Here is an 8920-nt window from a genome sequence, read left to right as displayed (position 1 = left end):
ACTATGATAGGTGGACCCAAGAGTGATGCAGACACTGGACTCTAAATCTGTCTTATTGTCATGTATGTTATGTCCCATCCTCCTTTTCTTTAGGTGAGGAAATGGACATCAAAGTGTCGAAAAATGTTGCTAACTTCTAAAATCAAGTAATCCAGACCATTAAATGAATGAGAGACAGTTTGTTGATATCAAATATAGATAATATATATAGTATGCGCTTGGCTAAGAAGCTCATAATATTGCCATCTGGAAGTATAACGGACCAACACACAAAACTAAGTGTATCCATGAACGTTTATAGTCGGGTTAATACAGTTCAGTGAGCATTACTCATAAAACACGGATGGCAAAAACAATAAACTAAATACCGGAGTGGGACGGTCAACTTCAGTATATCTATACTTGCTTGTTGCAGATTACTTTAAAGCATTAGCTGAGGTGAACTGTGTTAAATAATAAAACTGATTAATAAAGCAGTAAGCAAAGAAAGTTTTACATGTTATGATTTTATATTAACAATCGCCTGTACAATGCATTTCTAACAAAATTCATGTGTAGGTTCCTTTTAGTTGATAAGGATCTCTTTTTAAAAAAAATCAAATACAGGAAATTTCTCATTTTTTTTCATATTTTATTAACATATTTCCAACCCTTAAAATTTTGGTTTTTTATTTTTTTTTCTTTTCCTTTTTTATCAGGATGGGTTAAACAGGATTTGGCGAGTAGTTTGGAAAAAGAAGAAAAAATTACACAGCAGATGAATGAAGCAGTTTCAAATGTTGAAAAACTTGGTGCCATTAAAGCTGATCTAGAAATGGAGATGGCTAAATTAATTGATGAGAGAGATGGTAAGTGATCACTTTCATTGAAAATCACAGTTTAAAATTAGAAAATTAGGTTGGCTGACCACTTTTTTATTTACTTTTTTTTTCTGGGTAGCGGGAATTCCAAGGTATTATTGTAGTTGCTTGTTTTATATTTGGTTAAAACGTTCAAGACATGTGAGAAAGATAGACACAAAAAATTACCCCGAAGCCCAAAATTAAAAATTTTCGTTCATATTTTTCAACTATTTCTTTGCAGGTTGGAAACAGTCAAAGACAACATAGTTCAGGATATGGAAAAAGAACATCAGGAATTGAAGGAAAAGGTAAACCCCGCCTCACTTTTAATTCAATGACCATAAGATTTCTTTTTTTTTTTTTTTTTTTTTTCAACTTTTACTTTTAATCATGATTGTCAACAATTACCTTTATTCTCATTATCATCGTCATCATCATCATTTTCATTTTTGTCTTTTTCATCATTCTTGTGCGGCTATGTGGTCTTGTGGTATGACACTCGCTTTCGGATTCGGAAGGTCCTGGGTTCAAGCCTCGCATGGCGCATAGTTGAGTCCTTGGAAAAGGCTCTTTACTCACCTTCCCCTCACCGTACTCAGGTGTAAAATGAGTAGCTGGTCGTTAAAACAGCGTTGTCTATGTCTGAAAAAAAATTGTAGTATCGCCTAACAGGCGTCATGTCATGTTTCATCCTACATGTTAAGTGTTGCTATTGGCCTGGGACCCCTTTGAGCACGTTTAGTGGATATTGCGCTATATTTTCATGACATTCTGTCAAATTACTTGTTATTGCAGTTGAATTGCATCTGTTTTGTCACATCTAAGGGGCAAGCGCGGCTCAGTGGGTACGGTCTCTTTGCTTCCTACCTGAAAGGTACCGAGTTCAATCACCCACCGCTGCATTGTTTTGGCCTTGAGCAAGTCACCTCACCCTAGCCCCCACTTTGCGGTGCTGCTCTGCGGCTGACGCCTGGGTTATTCCAGTCTTCCCTTGGAATAGACCCTAAAGACAAATTTCCCCTTGGGGATGAATAAAAGGGGGAATTATTTATTTATTTATTTATTTTTAAAAAAATATTTTCCCTTTTGATTGGAATCCCACGCCAACTTTTATGTAAGACTTTGTTGGGCCTCAAATTGAACACGGGACGGGATGTAAAATTGCTGCTGTGGTCAACTTTCAGAACTATCCTCTTTTGCCTTATTTTTATAATGACCTAAAAAAGGGTTGCCGCCTCTTAATCCTTAATATATTTAAATATCCTGTGGTTTTTGTATGCTATTTTTTGTTTTTGGGGGGTTTTTTTATTTGGTTTTTGGTAGGTCCTGAAAGGGTCTAGAAATGTTAAAAATAATAGTTTTTCTCTCATCAGAAAATACTGTTGTCATTTTAATAAAAATCAATCTTCTCAATTTTTTCTCTCTTGAATTAGATGAAGAATCTCGAAGAGATGCTGGCTTCAGCTCACTCTGATGTGAATGAAAAAGATGAATCTATGAAGTCCTTGGAAAAGAAATTGAGGAAGTGGAATCCAATTTTGGTAATGCAGTTGAAGAGCTGAAACTTAAAGCTGAGGAAATGATGAAACTTAAAGCAGAAAAGGTTGGTAAAAAATTGATGGGATTGATTCTTTTAAAATTGTTTGCCATTTTAAAATCTTTCTTTATCTGTATTTAAAAAAAAAAAAGGAATTTATTGTCCTTTAGAGTCATAAGCTCCATTAGACTGGAGTTTAACATGGTTTCTGTATCACGAAATGAACAGAAACAATTGTTTGCTCTCCCAAAAGGGTGCTTGGTTTGTTTAAAATTGCTTTCTGCCAGATCTTATTGAGGATCCATAGACCCAATCAATACTGTGAGGACAGGGGAGGGGGTGGCAAAGAAGAAGAAGAAAAAGACATGCCCAAAGATTGTGCAAAGTCTAGCATTTGACTGTTTTAGCAATATGGATTCCAATAGAAGAAACTTTTGATAAGCTCATTCATGTGACAGTCTTCTGCTTTTCTTTTGACTATTATATATTACTATTGTCTTTTCATGTCACCTTCAAGAAAATGGAATACAGACTCCGTTGTAAATGGGGCAATGTGATGTCATAATATTAACATGGGACAAAATCGTCCCTTCAGATAAATTATACAAGGTCTGCTCAAGTTGTATTGGACTAAGGGGCCTGTTAATACTTAAATCAGAAAAGCAATAATTTTCTTGGTTCTCCGTCAGTTTCCTTTTTTATACCAGTGTACACTTGCTGGAGTGTGTCTGAGACGATTCTAGTAATGCCTAGGTTCGTGTACACTATCTTGAACCATTATACAATTTAGGAACAGATTTTTGAGAATGCATGAAATTTGGTCTCGAATCAGAAGTGAGAATAGCGGTTTTAAAAAAGGGTTTAACGTTAAAAAGTTTTTTAAAGTATTATGAACTGCAGTTAATGGGATGATACTGTGTAATTTCTGTTGTATAATATAACCTCTGTCCTTTCATTTAAAATAAATATTATATTTTTTAAAATTTCTTCTACTGATTATGTTTTGCTCTAATTAAATTTTCTAATCTTTTAAAAATTTACATGTTAACCTTATACCTGTCTAACTCTGCTTTTGTCTTGAATTTTGGAACTTTGGACTATGATTGGTGGCTTTGCATGTTCTTTTCTTTTTTTTTGATTCTGTGAAGGGATTGTTAGAATTGGGCTATGTATTGTGGCTGCCAATGGTGTAATAATGGGGTAGTAACCAAAAGCTAGAGGTGCCTAAATGAGCCAATAAAATGGAGAAATGAAATAAAGGGAGTAATTTGACTCGTGTAGAAGATACAACACAAAACTAAACAATGTTTCATCCTTTAGCCTTCGTCAGGTAAACGTAGATAAGAAAGAAAATATATTATATTCTATTACATTTACATAATGAAGTTACTTTACAACAAAGGAAAAAACACGGGGAGAGGATGGAGGAGGAAGGGAGAGAAACTGAGAAAGAGCCAGGTATGTGTGTGTGTATGTGTGCAAGGGAGGGAGATAGAATGACACTGAGATGAAATATAAAACTGTAATCGAAATGATATAAATTAAGTTTGAAATAGGGAGGGGGGAGGGTTCATTTAAAGAATTTGAGATGGTGATAGAGTATTTACTTCTACTCTCCGTCCCCATTTAAATATTAAAACGGTCAGAAAAGGCCTGTTTGACCAAAATGCCAAAAACATTAACTTTGTGTTGTATCCTTTACACGAGTCACAATTTTCTCCCTTTATTTTGCTCTCTCCCCTAATGGGTAAAGATATCTTTCGCTCATCTCTATTGGTTGCACTTGGTTTGGGTATTCTTTATTGTCCCGATTACTGAATTCTGGTCCTCATTTATTAAATGCTGTGGTGGTCTTTGATTCTTTTGAAGTGCCTGGGAGAATGATACATGAGGCAGAGGCATTCATATTGTGTCAGTGGAAAATGTGAAATGCCTTGTTTAATTTTGCTTCTTGAAACAGTTTGGTGGCACTGCAGACTCCCAAAACATTTTTTTGTGGCCAAGCATTGAAATAAAGTTTTAAAAATTCTAGATGTTGAGGCATCAAGATTTACATTTTGATTGAAAAAACGTTTTGAATTCAATTTTTTCAATTTTTAAGATCCATTAAAAAAATTGAGTTTTTTTTGTGGTTTTTTTTTTAGGACCACAGTAAGATAAGATAATGCAGGCAAAATTTCATTTTGCTTTTGAACCCATGCATGTAAATTTTATTTTCGAAAGTATCATGATCAAAATCGTATTATTGGGACTCATAAATATGCATTTTCCTCATCAAAGAAGAGGTCCAGCATCTCTCATCTTGACCAAAGAGACAAATAACTTCTGATAAGGAAAAACTGCATAAAATCTCATGTTGTTTATGATCATAGACTAGCTGATCCTATCCATTTGACAAGACCTGTCTTTTTCATTATTATCTTATTTTAGAATAATTTAAGGCAAGATTTGCAAAATTTGCAAAATTTTAAAGGAAAAAGTTAGAATTTCCTGAATCTTCTCATTTGGCAAAATAATTCTCACTTTGATAATTGGATAGCCATTTTTAATGAACAGTTGGCGTGATCACCATAAATGAAAATGGAGATACTCGTTAACTTAGAGCAGCAGCTCGGAATAGATTTTCCAATCAAGGATGTAGTTATTTTTCATAGAACGTTAAATAATAGAGAACTCAAAATCAGCATCTGATCTCACATTGGATTGAAATTGTATCGCAACAATTTTATTTGTACAAATCTTAGAATTTCACAGACTATCACATATTTACTCAAAATGAGACTTGTAGGAAGCAATTCACTCAAGTGCTTTATAAGAGCTTTTTTGGCTTTAATGCACTCAACCTTTCATGTCTATTTTAACTATTTGAATTGGCATGCTTTTTCTAAAAAAAATCTCTCCACAGCTCTGTGTCATAAAACAATATCTTTTTTACAGGATTGCCTTGACGAGAAAATGGATTTAAAGTATGAAAAAAAAACAGAGACTCTACAGTGGGGATATTGAAAACATAAACATTGTGAAAAATGATGCAGAGAAAGAAATAGGACGGCTGAAAATTGAAGTTGGTAATATTCAGTCTGAATTAGATGTGTCAGTCCAGCAAATAAAGTCTGTAAAAGAGGAAATGGGTGGCAGAGATTGACAAATTGCGGAAACAAAAATGATATACTTGACAAAGAGATTTCAGAAAAATCAGACTCGTTGCAGAGAAGCTTTAGATGACTTAAACAACTGCAAATGAGGGAAGTTTCAGCTTTGAGGAATTCATTTGAGGAAAGTAGAGATCACTGTTTCAGAACAGGAGCTTTTAGTGGAAAAAATTGATGAGAGAACTTGATTGTTTCGAGAGAAGGTCAGACAGTGAAAGGAAAGGAATTTGAGGGAAAGATGGAAGCTTTACTGACACAAATATCTGATCTGGAGGCTGAGGTGTCATCTTTTCAGAAAAGATGTCAACAATAAGGAGTCTATAATTAATGATCTCAATTGTTCTCTTGTTGAAAAAAGAAAGTGAGTTGAAGAATGTGCGTGATGAGCTTTCTATTTCAAAAAACTTCAAGTGAAAATGTTCAAATTGAACTTGATGATGCTTTAAAGAAGTTTCATTTTATGGAAGAAAAGGTGGTTTCAGAAAGTTGTTGAATTCAGATTTGTGTGCTAAATTTCTGGGTCATGAGGGGAAGTTAATTTCGCATTTAAAAAAGAGTATCATTGAGAAAGATGAAAACAATTAGAAACTGTTCAAAAAAAAAGAAAAAAAATAATTCCATGGTGTTTTAGAGTGAATTTAAGTGGATTCCCAAAGTGATTTAGAATCAACAAAGACAAGTTGAATGAACACGAGTCTACCTTACAGTCTAAAAATTTGGAAATGGAGGGAGTTGAATCTTAGTGGCGACAAACAAACAGAACAAAAGTTATTTATATTTCAAAATGATTTGGAAAATTTCGACTTCCCAAGTCATAGAGTTAAAGGAAATGAATGATTCACTCAAAATCAAAGTGGAGGAGTATCAACAAAAGTTGGGGTTGCAATTTCGAATTTTTGGGAAAAGAAGACTCTTTTAAACAAAACAACAATTTTATATCTCAACTTCGACAAGAAAAGAAACGAATGAGGAGCTGGTCAACTCTCTTGGGAGCGACAAACTAGTCAGTTTGGAAGGGCAGAAGTGAAGGTGGTTCTGGGAAGCGTCTGTGCTGAGAAAGATAACAAACTTGCTATTCTGGAGAGTGATTTGGGAGGAAAGAAGTAGACCATCTTTGCTGTCAGCTTGCAATCTGTCCTTGTCAGCCTGCCAAAAGACTCAAGCTCAGCGATCAGAAGGTGAGGGATTTATATGAAACTAATCAGCTTACATTACAGGATCTATCTAACTTCAAACTTCTTTTGACTCTGTCCAGCAAGACAAGCATGCATTACAAATTTCTGTTGAAACCATCACTTCTTTCCCTTCATGAGACAACTTTGCATGCACAATCTCTGTCTGATCATTGTGATACATTAACACAAACCTTTAGCAGATAAAGAGCAAGATTTATCTGATCTTTCCTCCAAAATGTCTTCTTTAGGAATCCTTTTCAAAAGAGAAGCATGCAGAGTTGTCAGATCAGATCGACTATTTGCAAAAGAAATTTGATCAAGAGCATGAGCAGTTGTTATTTATTTGTCACAATGTGAACGTTTAGGTTTGGGCAATGAGGCATGCAACTAACAGTTGATAGATTTGCAAGATCGCTTAGAAAAATTTCTAAAAAAACTAACTCAGATTAGCTACCACTAAATTTCTGAAGATTTTGAAAATACAGCTTGTGGACAAACGAAGAGAATTCGTCCAGTTTGAAAGAGTCTTTGAAATCATTACAAGAGAAGGTATGACAGTTTTGAAAGAAATCTCTTAAAAATGTAGAATCTCTGAATCAAACAAGTTCTTGATTTGAAACACAGCTGAAAAGCTAAATATTCTGAAAATAGATGAATTGTCTCTTAAAACGAATGTAATCTACAAGACCCAAAAATAAAAGGAAAGAGATTCAGATGCAATGAAATTGTTTTCAGATGTATTGGGGGAAGGGCAGGAAATTGATAGTTTGTCTGTTTGAAAAAGCTTCACTCCAAAAGATAATGTGATTTGAAGAATAAGTCAGAGTCATTGGGGGTCTGAAAAGGTTGAATTAAAAGGGCAGAGCTGGAAAAATATCGTGTTCAAGTAGAATCCATTGAAATGGGAAAAACAGCAAACTTGTTGAAACAAAAGAAAAAGAACTGCATAATACTCAAAAGGAAAGTTGGTAGACTGACAAATGAAATAAAAGACTTAGAGGGCAGAGCATCGTCATATGGAAAATGGACATTCTCAACGCCCAAATGAATTGCATCAGGAAAGAATTATCAGAACTGAGAGAAAAGTAAGTTTGAGGTAAAGGGCAGTTTTGGCAAAGGTATCACTTTTAGAGCAAGAAGTGAATACCTATCAGAGTGAAAAATTTCATCCTTAAAAGGAAAAAACATCCATGATCTTCAGGAAAATGTTAACCAAAAAAAAATGCTGAGCTGTCACTACTTGGGTCAGAAAAGAAAACAATACCAAAGGAGGTGGTACTTTTGAAGAGAACAGTTACAAACGAAGGAAAGAAAGGGTGGAACTCATGCTTTCAGAAAAAATCCAAGGTTTTAGAAACACCTGGGCCCAAAAAATATAATATTTCTGGGGGAAAGAGCTTTTTATGTTGAATGAACAGCATGAAATTATTAAAAAAAGATAAAAATTGATTTGAAGGAATCGCACTCAGCTGTCATTCTAGAAAAAGGAGAATATAGCAAAAAAAAAAATTGAAGTTCATGAGAAAGATGAATGCAGAGCTCTCAATGAGTTGATGTCATCAGATTCAAGACACAAACCTTTTAAGGGCCCAACAATCAAAAAACTCCAAACGGGAATTGGGAACTTGCCCAGAAAAAATTAAGTCTCTCAGGAGGAAAAAATTCAACTGTTAGACAAAGAGAATGCATCTTTAAAGGCCCGTAATACAAATCTTTAAAAATTACGCATGCAAATCTAGTCCAGTACTAACAATAATGCCATAGAAAATATTTCTCATCTTGAGGAGAAATTGTTAAGTTGTCCTCAGAATATAGTGCCTTACTTGCCCAAATGTGATAAAGGGAGTTTTTTATGGTTGAAAGTATGAAAGTTGATGTGAGGAGAAAGTTTCGGAGAAAAGGAAAAATATTATATTCAAAATGTTAAGTCAAACCTTTATAGTATTTTACAGTTCTTTTATAGAGCTTCCATTGGCCAACACTTATTCCCCCATGTAGATATCCATTTCCGTCATCTGTTGATAATTTGTTGAAGTCCATCGAATCATATGTTGACCCCAGCCCGTCAAAGCTTTAAGAAGAATGAACACTAATGAAGGAGAAAATCGAGGGAGCTTCAATCCTTACTGAACAATTAGATCATAAGACAAAAAGCTTTGCAATTCTTTTTAAGGGGGTTGAGATTGAAACAATTTGAAAGAGAAAGAAGCTAAT

The 8920-nt window shown here is 34.4% G+C and overlaps 1 long non-coding RNA gene across 1 annotated transcript; it reads left to right on the top strand.

The window, feature by feature from the left end:
• The first annotated feature begins 707 nt into the window (after positions 1-707).
• Positions 708-5340, top strand: LOC144961009 (uncharacterized). The gene is made up of 4 exons (XR_013643024.1): positions 708-850; positions 1085-1150; positions 2276-2445; positions 5317-5340. It is a non-coding gene; the product is annotated as an uncharacterized LOC144961009 (long non-coding RNA).
• The last annotated feature ends 3580 nt before the right edge of the window (positions 5341-8920 follow it).

This window comes from Berghia stephanieae, unplaced genomic scaffold (assembly GCF_034508935.2).
Source record: "Berghia stephanieae isolate SIO BIC M18660-M18661 unplaced genomic scaffold, UCSD_Bste_1.3 scaffold1224, whole genome shotgun sequence".
Taxonomy (NCBI): domain Eukaryota; kingdom Metazoa; phylum Mollusca; class Gastropoda; order Nudibranchia; family Aeolidiidae; genus Berghia; species Berghia stephanieae.
The sequence above is the reverse complement of the archived record's forward strand: the minus strand, read 5'-3'. Positions and strand labels throughout refer to the sequence as shown.